This window comes from Cuculus canorus, chromosome 1 (genome assembly GCF_017976375.1).
Source record: "Cuculus canorus isolate bCucCan1 chromosome 1, bCucCan1.pri, whole genome shotgun sequence".
Lineage (NCBI taxonomy): Eukaryota > Metazoa > Chordata > Aves > Cuculiformes > Cuculidae > Cuculus > Cuculus canorus.
In genome coordinates this window covers 35,819,492-35,835,915 of record NC_071401.1, presented here as the reverse complement: position 1 = coordinate 35,835,915, position 16,424 = coordinate 35,819,492, and the positions used below count along the sequence as shown (strand labels likewise).

Genomic DNA, 16,424 nt, shown 5'->3' with positions numbered 1-16,424 from the left:
ATGATGCATAATGTGAAGAAGCAATAACCCAGTCTGCATAAGTATGAAGGAATGCCATTCTTCTAAAGAAAAGTGTGGCAAATGTGAAGCTTTGCTAATGTTCTGAGTAATTTTCAAAGGTATTTTTGTGAACATGGCAAATTGCCAATTTTTAGATTTTTTTTTTTTTAATGTGATAGGGAGAACAAGAAATGTAACTAATGTAAGGGCATCAAACATTTGTCCATGTACTATCATGTAAATATTTATGTACTGTCAGTTCATTGTTAGTGGAGGCTCTAATAGGAATATAAATATTATAAAGTGTATTTACGACAGACAAATCATAGGGGTGCTGCTGTAATTTTCAATAGTAAAGCTCATTTTGGATAATTACAGAGCCCCAGAAGATTGTATTTAAGTATTACAAAGGAAGGGGATGTTCAGGAGAAAACTGTTTTGGGCTGCTGACATTCTGAGGAGGCTAGAGGATGATCCTGCCTGGGACTAACTTAGGAACATACGCAAATAATAATGAGGGATTTTGTGAATAGAAGGGATGGAAATTTTGTGTGGTTTCAATTGCAAAGCTAACCTTATTCAGTCAAATTTCATGCAAATGAATGTCTGCAACTATAGAAATAATGTAAGAAAAGATTAGTTAAGATTATGTTGGCAATAAAGATATGGAGTACTATTTTACATTTTATGTGGGGGTAAATTAGACTGCAGTGTTGTTTATACTTGTTTTATGAAGGCTATTTTCACAGGAATATTAAAGCTTATTATTGCTCTTGCCTTCACTTCCCTCCCCATCCCCATCTTCATTTTATCTAGGCAAACTAAATACTTGACTCGGCATGTCTTCTTCTGCATGCCTTAAGTACACTTAAAGTTAAGAACATAAAGCAACCACTCTCTCCATGACATTCAAAAAGGGCTAAGCAACAGAGCAATAAACTTAGGAAGGTCAAATTATAATGAGATTAGAATCTACTTCTCTGAGCTAGTTTTTAGCAGCAAATATGTTTTAATGTTTTACTGATAAGATTAAGTTAAAGTGAAACATGTGTTCTTCCCTTCTATGACAAGGTAGTAGATGCCTATCTGGTAGATGATTGTTCAAGTAAAACGCTATGAGAGGAAACAAAATTGTTTTCTGACCTGCAATGCAAGTGCTTAAAATTACAGTGAAATCTAACTCACTCTTTTTTCTTCATGGCAGTAAAAGCTATCAAAACCGTTGTTGTTTGTAGATAATTTTTTTTGGTGCTAAACTGCTTGTTGGACCTTGATTGCCCTTGAAAGAGAATGTTACACCTAGAGATCTGAGTATCGTAACTTTTTGTCCTTTTTTTCCCTAAGCCCTGGTAAGAACAGGGGTTTATTAATTTTATTTGTAATTATAAATAAATTAATAAAGCATTTTAAATAAAATAATAATAATTTATAATTATATAATAAAAATTATTTATAATTATAAAATAAAATAATAAAAAGCAGCTAACTGATTCTGTCAAGGCCAGGGATCAGAGTGACCATTCCCTGAACCGGGAGTTACACAGCTTATGGACTTCTCCACACTCTTACAATTAAAACCCACTTTATACAGCTCACTTAAGTCTTCCCTATAATCCAGCCAAGCTCCTTCCTGATACAGCTGAGAAGTTCACCATCCAAGAGTTACATCTGTGGCTGACAATGTGTATTAATGAAGTTGTGCCATGCAAAACAAAACTGGAAGCTATTCCTGGGCAGCCTGTGAAGTTTAGTCTTTTAGGCTGCCTCCAATGTTCTTTCACTTCCTCTCTCCAAAAATACAATACAATTTTCTGCATGTGAACCCTTCAAGTTGCCAATGCTAAAGTTCATTTTTTCCTTCAAGCCTAGTGTCTTTCATGGCAGCATGATGTGTTAAAATTCCTGCTAGTGGATAGGCTTGGAGAGACAACTTCAAATACTGAGAAACAGAAACTGGGACCTGACATGTTAACCTCATACAAGAATATTACAAGTACTTTCTAATTCTAGTATTGCATCTTCTTCTTGATTTAATTTAGAAAATATTTAACCAGATGGAAGTTGAAAATATTTTCTAAGAATACAGTGGGTTTAATAGAGTTTTCCATTTTTATTTTTGTATAACCTTATTATCAGTCTCTTCCTTTTCGACTGTCATCTCCTTTTCTGTATTCTGTCTTCACCTTCTGTTTTTTGGTGGACTTTGCCTTTATCCCAGTTTCAAAATTTAACCCTATAATTCTTGCCGTTTTTTTAGCCAAAATGATATTTTTTTATATTAAATTTTTACGTAGTAATCCTTCGATACAGATTTTTTGTATGTTCAACTAATGAACCTTTATTAAAATATAATTAAAGTGAATGTGCTGAAAATCTGTTTCCAAAAAGGAGAAGGAAGAAAGGCAGAAGGAAACTCAGCTTCTTCCCTTAATACACTTTCATTGTACTGAAAGCTGTTATACACTTAATCTTCTCAACTAGCAGTTTTATGCTTTTAAGAGGATTATATCATGAATAGTTTAATTATTCATTATGCCATATTTTTTTCAATTGTTACAAAGGCTTTTGTCATTTTTTTTTAAAAAAAAATAATTTCATGTTTTATTCTTTTTACTAGGCATGACTCATTCTGGTTTTGCCTGTGTTTTCATGAAAAGTTGCTTCAAGAAGGACACAAGGACATGCCTGTAGCAGAAGCAGATAGATCCCCTGCCAGTGTAGTGACTCAGACCACTGGGAAACTAGCACAGACAAGCTGTACTCCAGTGACTATGGTTTGATTACTGTCACTACCAGTCAGATCATTAATCATAACAGCGGTAGTGACAGCAAGTTTCTTGACCTCATCGTGAAAGGCAGGGAGGCCATCCACTGGAGCAATTCATCCTCCAGGCAAAAGAAAATTGTAGAGAGGATGTCTTTTATTGTCTACTGTGTTCTCTTTTATCCATTAATTCTGCCTATAATCTTGGCAAAAATGTGAGGCTTTAAGGAGGCAAATCTCACAGTTCTTCCACTCCTAGGGAAACATGTTTTGTTCTTGATCACTGAAGTACACATTCATTTACTCATCCCTCTGCTTCCCTTGACATGTAATAGCTTGGCATTGAAAGCCAGAAATGCAAGTATCTGTAGCTCTATGTAAAAACAGTGCACATGGCTGGCTGTTCTAAGGAGGTCGGTTGCATGGAAAATCTCTGTGGGTCCCCTTTTGACAGAAAAACGTATATGACTTTCAGACTGCTTATTCTCTAGTGGCTGAGGTATACTTATAATTTCTTGCTGGCAAAGGGTTTAATCCTGAAAACTCAGAGGAACAATTTCTAAAACCCGAAGATTACAAGGTAGAAAATATCTAGCGTTTGTTTCTCTTCATTTTGCTGATCATACTGCCATCATTGTGACCCATTTTCTAGTCCATGTAACGTGGTATTTTTTAGTGTGTAAAATCTATTCCATTCTTCTGACAGCATCTGCTATTTGTTATACTTTTTCATTTCATCATATAAAATTCCCTCATCTTCCAAGTTATATTAATACAACCAGTCTTCAAATAAATGATCTCAAGCCGTCCCTGACAATTAAAGCCAGTTTGATTCTCAATTTTCTTCAAGTCTTTTTGCAAAAAATGTTATTTTTGTCAAAGAAGAGAGTCATAAAAGTGAATTTTTAGATTCTTTTTCAGTATAAGCAAGGTCAAGTTGCAAGGAATTTTTATTCTGAGACTGGGAAAATTATCAGGAATGACAATATTCTTAGTGAAAATCTTCAAAGACATGATCAAATACTGTAACAGTACTTGCAAGTCATACAAAAATTTCAAAGTACCTATATAAATAAGTACTCATGTGGGAGGATAATTAACATGGGTGTGTCAAAGAGCTCCCTTTCCGGGTCCATTTATTTTCTTTATTAATGACCCACCAGTCATACAAAGTAGGCAATGCAATATCATTGGATGATCAACTAGAAACACACACTTTCCAAGACCATAGAGAACCCTTCACTGGACTGAGTATTTTCTGCAGTTTTCTAATTTATATAGTACAGTATTTAAATGGTTTGAAAAGCAGTTTTCAAAGTGAAATTTTGTAAGAAATAGACATAATAATACTATAGTTAGGAAACTTGCATTTGCACACAGAAGTATGCCTCATTTGGATGGCAATATGTGAATAGCAACTCTATTCATACACACACAAAACTGTAGCAAATGTCACGACTTCTAATCATAGCAGAGGACTTTAACGTAGTAGCCAAATGTAACATATGTTGTATTATTCCTTTTTTTTTTTATTATACAATTGGTGCTAAATTATGACTAAATAATTAATTAAATGCTCATTTAGGTGTGACTATGATGAATTTGGTATTTCAGTTACAGTATTCCAAGTACAATGTTTCAAAATCTGCCTCCAGGAAGGGCCCCATGATGCCTAGAAAGCCATGGAATTGGGCTTGAAGTTCCGAGACCTAGTTTTTACTGTGTCTACTTTAAACATCAACATTGTACTTCATAGCCTGCAATCCAAAGTGCCATGTTTCTTCTCTTTGTTGAAAAAACATCCAAAGACATTATTTTCCTTTTTTATCTTATCCATATAATTCATACTTATATCTCCAATTGTTCACATTTCCTCTGGAAATATTCACTTCATGTTAGATTCATTTGGATTCTTGCTTAAAGCCTAAATCCCATCATTTTTTGCAGCTTCTGGGAACCAGACTTCTTAAACACTGGATTACCTTGACCACCTTGGATTCTCATTTCACTAGTTCTGCACAATGCCAGTTTGTATCTTCATATTTCAAAAAGTTAAAGAAAAACTTTCTTTTTCTCCTGTCAGATCTTGTTGGTCTTTGGCCAGTAATTGGACATCCAGTTAGTACTTTACTTATCAATTTTCTTTCTGATTTTTGTCTTTTATTCTCTCAATCTTTTGGCTTTCTTTTCTCTCTCTTTTTTTTTCTAAATGTAAAATTTTCACACAGCAGTTCACAGTATTAACATATATTCATGTAAAATTATTTAGTAAATGTCAATATTCAGACAAGTAGGTCTAAGTTAAATCTCAGGTGTTGTCAAGTGTTAGCACTGTGGAAACTTCAAGTATAACTCACTAAAACGCTTATCTTAACCTCTGTCATCCACTTAAGTGATGTGGGCTTTCATTACAGAGAGTTTGTAGAGTGCACAGACATGACAAGTAATTTTGTATTTGCTGTTTTTCTTATTATAACCAGAGGACAATACAGTGATTATTTAAGCAGACTTCAAAATAAAGCCCGATGAAAACTTTCTAAGAAAAAGCAATAACTATGAAGATAACTATGATTAACAATATATCTTATTATCAAACTGGAGGAGCCATAGATTAATTAATATTTTAGAGTGAATATCACCTAAAGTTTGAGAGTTTTGTCAGAATTTTACATTAACATTTTGGGTTAATATAAAAAAATCCTAAATCTCTCAATAAATCCTCATAGATTTTATGTGCAAAAGTAAAGACAATTTTAAAAAATATCTACTGAATATAAATCTGAGATTTAAAGTCATGGAATGTTTTAGGTTGGAAGAGACCTTTACAGGTCTTCTAGTCCACCCCCCTTGCAGGATCAAGGACACCTTTATCTAGACCAGGTTGCTCAGAGCCCCATCTAACCCGACTGTGAACATTTCCAGGGATGGGACTTCCACTGCCTCCCTAGGCAACTTGTTGCAGTGTTTCACTACCCTCACTGTAAAAATATTCTTCTGCATATTCAGTTTAAATCTGCTCTCCCTTAGTTTAAAACCATTACCCCTTGTCCTATAACTATACTCCTATTTGAAAATTTCCACAGCTCTGATATGTTTTCCAATTAATAAATTAATCTCATGCACTAACACAAAATTCTTGAAAATATAAATGTTTGGCCAGCTGGAGACTACTTCAGTTTTATTGTTTCTAGATTCTGGTTTCATTTGCAGTACCTTTTCAGGCATATGTAGGGATTTGATGGATAGTGGTGAAGGCATAGTTTGTTGAATAGTAAAGAGAGGAATTGGAAAGGGGGCACTGAAATGTAACTGGAAGAAAAAAAATAATAGAAAATTTAACTATGACATTTACCTGCTAGTAGAGAAATAATACATTTTTACATTCAACAATTTTATGATAATAGTGTGAACTTTGTGATACATGTTTAAGTGGACAAACCGAACATTTGTATTTCATAATATATGATTTTATTTTCAATGTAAAATCCTCCTGTGCAACCTACTTTAGACATGTAACTCTCCTAGTGATTATCCTCCAAACAATTTAGGAATAGATAACAAGATTGACATTTTGTTTAATTATCCCTATTAAAATGTAAGTGTGTGGTATACTATTGTAATAAATTTTAGCAATAAATGAGATAATGCACTAGGTTTCCCACAAAGAAAAACCTGGTTTTGGTGGCAATTTATATCATAAACATTAAAACCCTATGCCATTTGGGCTAGTAATAATAGTAATGGTAATATAAGTTATAGGATTATAATCTTTTTATCAAATATTTTAGATGCTAATAACAGAAAAGGGTATGAATTACCATACCCTAAAGTGTTATTTGCATCCTGGTTTCCACGGAGCACTGTCCTAGAATACAAAGGTAAAGTTTCCTCAGTTTATGAGTTAAGCCACTCATATGTCCCCAAACCAGATATTTCCATGTGTCTTTTCTATGCGTCCTTGAAATAACCTATTTGGTTTCTACCTAATCTGAAGTTTACTGATATGGCTTGTGTTCTGTAATATGTTCATAGCAGTCTTCTCCAAAAAACTTATAAACTTCGGAAGACTCATCACCTGCTGTTTCAATTTCCAATCTCAACCCATTATTTTGCTTTGTTTTGTACGGTTTTTGTTGTAGGTAAAAAAATACTAAGGGATATAATATAGAATAATATATATTCATCACTTTTGAAAATTCTGAAATGCTTTTGGAAATGAGTCCCATACATCTGAAATGATTCCTGAAGACTTTCTTCCTAAAATTATTTCTTACAGAAGACTGTGTTAAAAAATAATGAATGTGGACATAACTTTTTTACTTTGATCTAAAGTGGCTTTCTTCTGGAAGCATGCTTCTGCACTTTCTTGCAAAATAGTTCAATACACAGAGTGATTGTCTCTCCCTTTATCCAACAGCCCCACAGGTATCCAAGACGCTCACCTGAAAGCAGCTGGCTCAAACTCTGTCTCTTCCCTGACTAGGAGATCCTGAGGGTATGAACATCTCTTCTTTGCATGCCTACCACCCAGCTTGTGGGTTTTTTTTGGAGGAAGGTTCTTCTGGCTTCCTGCTTTTGAAGTTGTTCCACTTTGCATATAGTAGTTAAGGATTCAAAAGGTTAGAGCCAGAGGAGAAACTATGTAGTGTAACATGGGAGGATTGGTGCACTTAGAAAGGTGAAGCTCCAGTTTCTTCTCCAAATAATACTTCATTTTATTGTTAGTTCTTTTGCAGATTTCTGATCTTTAGGTTCACTCTTAAATTACCTGCTTCTGAAAGCTTTAGTCTTTGTGTTATATCTATTGCTCTGGATGCTAAAAGAAAAAGCATTTAGGGTATGATTTAACTCTTCAACATTACATGGCAGGTAAATTAAAGACACAAACTTATTAAGAGAGTTTCTAAAGAGTCACAGAAAATCCACAGATCTAGCAAAAATATTACTTTGCCTGCATTTCAGTGTATAAGCTTTCTTGCCAGTAATTGGTGTTCATTGGATTGCAATGATACCTTCCAGGATGACTGAAAATCTTGAGAATGTGTTCTTTCAGAAAACCAGAGAATTCTTCATTCTCTGCACAATTTCTTTAAATTTCACTGGTTTTAAAACCACATTACATACTTCCTCTTCTCTCACATCTGGGCAACCAAAGTCTCATTGTCTATTTCCTTTTACCTACCATATGGAATACGCAAATTTTGTACACTTTTCAAGCAGCTTCTGTTCATTTTTACTCTATACTATGTCATAGATTTCAGAGAAGAGTAAAATATTCTCTCACTTCTAGTCAATTTTTAAAGTACATTCCATGCACGGTAATTAATATTTTCTATTGTTCTCCAATTTTGATATATGCATGCGAGTAGCCTTTTCAGCAAAAGTGCATATACCTTTCATGATATAGGAGATTACGTTGCTAGAGTTTCATAATGTTACTCAGAAATTATAAATGACCATTCTACAAAGCAGCACAGCTTCTTTTTTTAGAACATATTCTGCTCCAACTTTGCTGTCTAAAATGGAAATCACCATGGACAAATTCTTTGTTTTTTCACGTTCCACAAGTCTTAATTCCAGTGCAGGCTATTGTATATTCTAGTTTCCTGACTGCACATTAGTGACACTTTTAGGATCAAAAACTCTCCCTGATTAATTTTCAACTACTGTTTAAAAAAACCCAAACAACTAAGTCTGGTTTTGTCCTCAAAATTAACAATCACATTTTAAAACTTTATAAGAGAAGCCTTCCACAGATGCAGGGAGTGGACATACCTTTTTAACTAAAAACTGATATATCCAGTATGAAAGTTGTAGTAGGATAATGAGTTTTTCTTATAGTATACCCTGCTCTACTTAGTCTCAGTTTTTGTATTCTTTATCTTGAGGGATCAACAAAATTAAAGTATCACTAAAACAAATGAACAGAATTCTCCCTCTCGATTCTATATCTTTTTATCTTTAAAGATGAGGCCTGGGGAGGCTGGCAGTGTCACTGTGCAATCTACATTGCAAAATCTATATTGTGACATATGACACGTAAGGAAGTAGGCAGTCAAAGATTCAGAAAAAGATTGGGAAATTACTTTCCATATTGCACTGCGCTATGCACTGAACACTGATTTTCTGTTATATCCTCCAGCTATCTTGTCATCATAATTTTTTTGTAAGTCCTTTCCTTTTGTTTCTAGATTTTGAAGACTTAGCAGTCTATCTTAAAGAAATAAAAGGTAACTTTGGAAATTAATTAATTTTTTGATGTATTTTTAGTCTTGTTCCATTAAATATGTAAAATGATGAGTTGCTAGCATTGGTGAGAGGGGGAAGCAGAATATAATTAATAAGATGAAAGAATGCCCCTTCAAAATGTAGCTTCTATAAGTACCCTTGGCTGATCACGAAATTTCTAATTCCAGCCCTCGTATCTATATTTTAGATTGACTGTACCCTGGGGCCTTAGAAGTGAGCGTCATTTACTAAAAAGTCATGGGAGCTCATGTTTACTCTCTCGGCAGGTAGCTGCACTTTAAGCACAATACTGAAAGCCAAAAGAAAACAGAGGCCAGTTTGTTATTAGAGGCACACCGCAGATTCTCAACAGCTGTGCATGGCAGGGAAAAAAAAAAAAAGAATAGCTCATACATCAGATTCTGTCAAGCTAAAAATGTTTCTACTTTAAAGATGTCAACCCAAGTTCTTCAGTCTTCCCAAATACGTGAGAATGGCCTAAGTGATCTCTTCTGTGGAAGAAAATGTGACCGATCTAACTACGTAAGAAACTGTGAGGTTTTGTGTAGGTATTTCAGGATTTCAGCTTTATCCCTCAAACTCATATCAGTTCTTTCTAACCACACGCAAAAGTATTTGTGTATGAAAACTGACTAAAGTAATGAAATATTTGTGTATTCAACTTCAGAAAGGGTACTTTTCTCTCTTAAGGCTGCAAAGCAAAACATTGTGCTAGCATATTTCGTACATATAGGCAGCAGCAAGGCAATCCTAGACAGTCTGCGCTCTTTTTGTCACATAATGCTCTTAGCGCCTAATAACACTGTGATATAAGGGCTGCGCCGTATCTGTGTAGCCATGTTTATTGCCATATGGTAGTTCCCAAATTACATTGCACAGTGTTGTGTAGAGATTGGCCGAAATGGTCTGGCTGGCTCCCAGCACCAAGCATTTGCTGACAGAGCTGGTGCATGCTAATAGTTACAATACAGCTGGTATTACAGCATTTTTATCAAGTTACTTTTACTGCCAGCTATTATTTTCTGCAGTTACAAAAGGACATTTCTTGTTTATCTTTATTGTTAATTATTACATTTGTCTTAGACACATCACCCATGTTTCCACTAGTAATACTTTCCCTGGGGTATAATATTAACTAATTAATCCATTAACTAATTCATCCAAATCCCTGACACAGTTCATTTCAAGTGTCCTATTGAGAGTGTCAGTCACATTAGTTATTCTAAGCCTTTGACTTCTGGGTTTGTTGCTAGCATTTCTGGGACAAGTAGCATATATAATTTTGTGAACATGAGCTTTAAAAGATTGCGTGGGATAAGCCTGAAAAAAACCTGCTAGACTTGGACCAGCGCTCCAAATGATGTCCGTATTTATTATGCTTTCGAACATGTCGGCCTAAAATAATGTGCTTCACCACAGTTTCTCCAACCATTTCGCTCAGCCAAACAGTCCTGGTATATTGATATGTTCACATTGTAGTTTTTAGTGTGATTTAAAGGCATCTTTACAAGCTCTAAATAAATTATCTAGTAGAGTAGAAGTAACTTGTCTTCTCGGGAAACTGAATGAGTTCACATTAACACTTTGATATGTAAATAGTTACATTACAGAGCCATCAGTGATGTTGATGTAACCTATACTATGGCACATTTCTGTGCTCACAATAAACCCTAAAGCTATGGGAGTAAGGCATATCTAAATCTGTAAAAAGATGCACTTGTATTTTGCAATTATTGAATTATATACAGAAAACAATAATTGCACCACTTCATATTCTATTACATTGTTATCCCACAGTGGATTAGTACTAATATAATTCATAGAATGTTTCCAGAGCTAAAATGCACTGCAAAAGTCAGAAGGCTTATACTAGTTCTTGAATTCATGAGGGAATCTTAGTCTGCTATTATACCTAGCACTTCATAAGTATTTGTTTCTTAAGACTAAAACTGTGAAACAGACTGTGAAACAGAAAAGTGTTAAGATTTTATAGATTTGAAACATATTTAATATTGTTCATCAAGTATTTTTGTCTTATCTAGAGGGGTGTGAATAAGTGATTTTTTTGCCGAACTTAAAATTTCATGGGAAAGTATGAGACAATTCTCTATGCTCCTTGCAATGCTGAAAAGCCAATAAAAATGCGAGACTCTGCACAACAGATTTCTGCTGGCTTCAATTAATTTTAAAATTTCTTATCATGATCTATTATTTCTTAAAATTATATTTAACAACATTTCTAGGTGAATATTTCAAAAGAAAAATAGAAGCAAATATTGTGAAATTAAATATTTCCTCTTTGTAAAAATAATTTCTTACATTCTTGAGGGTAAAACTATTGGCCGAACACTATTTAAAGTCATAAAACATTTCTAAGTTCTTCGAGGAATATTTATGTTCACACCAAATACTTTCCACAAATATATGGTGTTATAAAATACTATATAGGTCATGACTAAATCTTATTTTTCAAGTCCTATGCATGAAATGAAGCCCTTGGCTTCAGAAAGGCTATCATTAGATGAAATGAAAGACTTCTTTTCAGTTAAGTCAATGGAAAACCAAGAAAAGTCCTGTTTTATCAACACGGTTCTTTTCAACAAAGTACTGTCATGAACATTACTCTCCAAATTCTTCATTTTTTTGATGTAACCTCTAAGTCTATGCATCCTCTTGACTATCTCTCTTTGCCAGAAGCACCAGTTTCCATCCCTAGGATCCTATATAACCTTCTTTTGGGCCTAATGCGTTACATGTGAATGTTACAGATAATGGGTGTCTTTCTAAGAGATATCTAAAAAGAAGACTCTTAGCCAGTGGTGCAGCTGCGACCTTGGGTCAGAACACTGGGAAAAGAGCTGTGTTCTGGCCCCTCTTTGCTCAGGAGCTGTTTTTAAGCTGAGGCACACAACCTAGGTCCTTGCCTGAGCTGTGGTGACTGGCCACACTTCTCACTGATCCTCCCTGACCTGCTGACTTGAATTCCTGCCCTGCCCCTGGATCTATCTCATCACCATGGACTTGCCTACCTATTAGAATGTTGTCTGACTGGATTACTGGTCATGGGACTTGCTGTGCTTGCCTTGCACAAGGTCTGTGTCCCTTGCTGGCCAGGTCACTGCCCTGCTTGCCATGCTGCTGCCCACAGCTCCCAGTGCTCTTTTCTTGTCAGTGAAGCCCACCCCGTCTCTCCCTAACAGTGGAGTTATACTCAGTAAAACCCTACTCCTGTACTGCTACTCTATTCCCTTAACGTGGCTGTATAAAAGACACAGTACTTTCCAGACAAAAAAAATATCAAAAATGAAAATTACAGATAAATTTCTGTTGAGGAGCAGAGCAATAGAGAGAGCTCCAGAAAGCTACTTGAATGACTAACCCTCCCATACTGATTAAGACACCCTCTGCAGGACTGAGAGAGTTACTGTAAAGGGACTCACGTGTTGCTAAGAAGCATTGAAATACTGGCAGAAATTTACTTGCCATAATGAAACCATCACTTGATTATCATTCATTTTGTAATATTATTTTCATTAAGTAAATGGAGATTTCAAGAGCTTTCATGCCTCGGTCTCTAAGAAAAGAGCACTGAAAAGCTGACCCTCTGCATGAATGTAAGCTAATAAAAGCTTTCCCGAATTGGAAGTAGGTAATGGTACCTACCAAGGTGGTGTTTGTCACTGTTTGAATTGACCTTTCTGTAAAGCCTGAAAACCAATTCAGATATGATTGCAAAAGCTACCTCTTGGTAATATCCTATGTTATTGACAAAAGGCAATGAGGTCAACTCATTTTCATAAAAATCTGTTTGAAGAAATCCTTAACCACTCTATTACTTACAGTTATTTTGTGATATAGCCTACAAAAATATTACTAGGCTTAGAGTAAGCAATAAGAAGGAGGAAGATGGCAAGATTTTTCTGTTCTTTTCTCTTTCTTTAATAGCTAATAATTTAAGAAGAAAAAGTTTACCATTAATGAGTGAAAAAAAGTAAGCAACTTAGTTTTTTCTCTGTCCATTAGTCTAGTCTAGTTTTGAAATAGTGTTTCCTTTAAAAGCAAATAGTTCTTATTGAAACTGTTCACAAATGAAACAAATAGAGAATGAAAATATAAAAGATAAAATGCAAAGCAAGGAAGTGATTTTCAAAAGCAGACACATTTGAAGTGCTCCTTTTTTGTAGAAGTCAGCAAGGGTCATCGACAATGGGTGATAAGTGATTGTCAGAAGACCTGGTTCTGTTTTTGCTTCACTACTTAAAATTATGGTTTCATTAACTTTTATCTGATTTTGGATTTTTAGTTCAAGTCATAATTTTCCCGGATTTGTTATTATTTGTAATTGGTGAATGAATCATTTGCTTGGACAAATTGCTGTGTATCTATTGTTCATCAACAGTTCCCTAAAAGTTTTTTGTAATTTTCTCTCTGTGTTGCATGAATAGTTACCTGTGTCACATGACAACGCTTTTGGTCCTTAATGAGATGAAATAAATTATCCGAAATACTGTGTCTGAAGAAAAAATCCTGCAGAAAAATCCTGCAGTTTGGATCCTCATCATTAGGAGTGGTTAGAGTAGATTGTTCTCATAACATAGGACAAGACAGATAGAGGTAATATACAGGCAGAAGGTACTGCAGGATATTCAAAATATTTTGGTGATTTCCCTTAGCTCAAACGAAGACACCCTCTTCTATGGATTCCAGATACAGAAAATATCTTACGAAACTCCTTCCTCTCTCCTCCTTCTTCCCTCCTCCCAGTTGCATGCAGTGATATTAGAAGGAAGAGATGGACCCAGTCTATTTAAATACATGGCTCTGTGGCTGGTGTCATGTAACAACTTTGGGTTTTTTTTGACAATGGGATGGCCTACACAGCACCAGGCCTACAGGCATCAAATAGGAGTCACTTTTCTCAAAGGGGAAGGAGGATCTTTGCTCAAGATCATGCAGAGCTCACTAACAGGGCTTTAAACTAGATGTATAGGGGGAGGGTGATAATATCAGGTTTGACTATGACAAGCCATGTGAGAACGCATGATAGTTAGAGGGACGGGGTGCTGATATGGTCCTTCCACCTGTTGCCGCAGGGTGTGCTGGGGATGCTGCAACACAGCTGAAATTTTGTAGAGATGAGCTGAGGGCTGCTGAGGTAGTAGGAGCCAGCAAGGAAAATTCCATAAAACACCTGAAGTGAAATAAAGGATTCTCCACTAAGAAGATGATATGGCCAACAGCCCAGATGAAGTGCCTCTACACAAAAACGTGAAGCCTGGGCAACAAACAGCAGTTGGAAGCTACTGTGCTGCTTGAAAGCTATGATCTGATTGATATTATAGAAACTTGGTGAGATGAATCCGATGACTGGAGTGTGGCTATTGATGGCTACAGGCTGTTCAGAAGGGACAGGCCAGGAAAGGAGGGGTGGAGGCATTGTCCTGTATATGAGGAAATGGACAGAGTGTGAAGGGCTGTCCCTGAAGAATAGCCACAAAGAGGTTGAAAGTTTATGGGTCAGAATAAGAGACCAAGGCAACAAAGGAAACCTTGTAGTGATGTCTACTACAGGCCACCTGATCAAGCAGGGCCTATGGATGAAGCCTTTTTCCTTCATCTACAAGGCACTTCACACTCACAAGTTCTCATCCTTCTCAGGGATTTCAACCATCCTTCTATCTGCTGGAAAAGTAGCACAGCAAATTGAAGGCAATCCAGGGGACTTCTGGAGTGCATTGAAGGAAATTTCTTAACCCAGCTAAGACACCTTCACCTGCGGGGAAGCAATACTGGACCTGATGGTCATCAGTGCAAGTGAGCTGATCAGTGATGTCAAGATGAGAGGCAGCCTGGGCTGCAGTGATCACACACTGGTGGAACTCAAGGTCCTGAGGGATATGGAACAGGTGAAGAGTATAGTCAGGACCCTAAATTTTAGGAAAGAAAACTTCTAGCTCTTTGCAGAGGTAGTCAGTAGGACCCTTTGGGACATGGTCCTCAGGGACAGGGGAGTAGAACAGAGCTGGCAAATATTTAAGGATGCTTTCCATGAAGCGCAAGAGTGCTCAGTCTCCAAATGTAGGAAATCAGACAGGGAAGAGAACAGACCAGAGAGACTGAGTCAATATTTTCTGGTCAAACTGAAGAACAAGAGACAATTGTACAGGCAGCGCAAGCAGGGAGAGATAACCTCGGAAGAGTACAGGGATGCTACCCAGTTGTGTAGGGATAGGGACAGGAGGGCCAAGGCACAACTGGAGCTGAGCTTGGCAAGGGAAGCAAAGAATAAGAAGAGGAGTTTCTATAGGTATATCAACCGAAAAAGGAAGGTTAAATAAAGCGTAACCCCACTGATGAATGAAAATGGTGACCTCATATCAACAGACGAGGTAAAGTCTGAGGTACTCAACGACTTTTTTGCCTCACTGACAAAGAGGAGAAGTCAGTCACTGAAGAAGTTGTCTTCATTGACAACTGCTCTCCTCACCCCTCCTGGGTCAATGGACAAGAAGGAGGCATCCAGGGGGGCATATTCCCTCCCACTGTAGAGGAGGATCAGGTTCGTGACCACCTGAGGATCCTGGGCATATATAAGTCTATAGGACCTGATGAGGTGTATCCCAGAGTCCTGAGTGAATTGGAAGATGTGGTTGCCAAGCCACTCTCCATGATATTTGAAAAGTCATGGCAGTTTGGAGAGGTCCCTGGTGACTGGAAGAAAGGTAACATTGTCCCCATTTTTTAAAAAGGGTAGAAAAAATGACCATGGGAACGAACCACCTGCTAGCCTAACTTAAATGCCTGGGAAGATCATGGAACAGATCCTCCTAGAAGCTATGCTAAATCACATGGAGGACAGGGAGGTAATTTGAGACAGCCAGCTTGGCTTCTCTAAGGATGAGTCCAATATGGCCAAATTAGTGGCTTTCTATGATGGGGTAACCACATCAGTGGGCACAAGAAAAGCAATGGATGTGACCTATTTGGATTTCTGTAAAGCCTTTGATACTTTGACTTCTGTAAAGTCTCCCATTACATCCTTCCTTCTAAATTGGAGAGATATGGATTTGTTGGGTGGACTGTTAGATGGATAAGGAATTGACTGGATGGCCGCAGAGAGTAGTAGTCAACAGCTTGATGTCCAGATGGAGATCTGTGACAAATGGTATCCCTCAGGGGTCCACACAGGGACGAATGCTCGTTAAAATTTTCATTGATGACATAGACAGTGAGTGTGAAAGCACCCCTAGCAAGTTTGCAGATAGCAAGCTGAGTGGTGTTGTTTTCACACCAGAAGGATGGGATGTTATCCAGAGGGACCTGGACAAGCAAGAGAAGTGGCCTGTGTGAAGCTTATGAGGTTCAACAAGGCCAAGTGCAAGGTCTTATATCTGGACTGGGGCAATCCACA

The 16,424-nt window shown here is 36.7% G+C and overlaps 1 long non-coding RNA gene across 2 annotated transcripts in view; it reads left to right on the top strand.

Annotated features, from left to right (window-relative positions):
* Window positions 1-16,424, top strand: part of LOC128853820 (uncharacterized) — a 91,717-nt gene that overhangs the window by 71,397 nt on the left and 3,896 nt on the right. Inside the window, exon 4 of one of the 2 annotated variants that reach the window (XR_008452600.1) lies at window positions 7,182-7,259. The exons of the other annotated variant lie outside the window; for it this stretch is intronic. This is a non-coding gene — a long non-coding RNA (uncharacterized LOC128853820). The remainder of the gene's footprint in view (window positions 1-7,181; window positions 7,260-16,424) is intronic. 2 annotated transcript variants of the gene reach the window in all.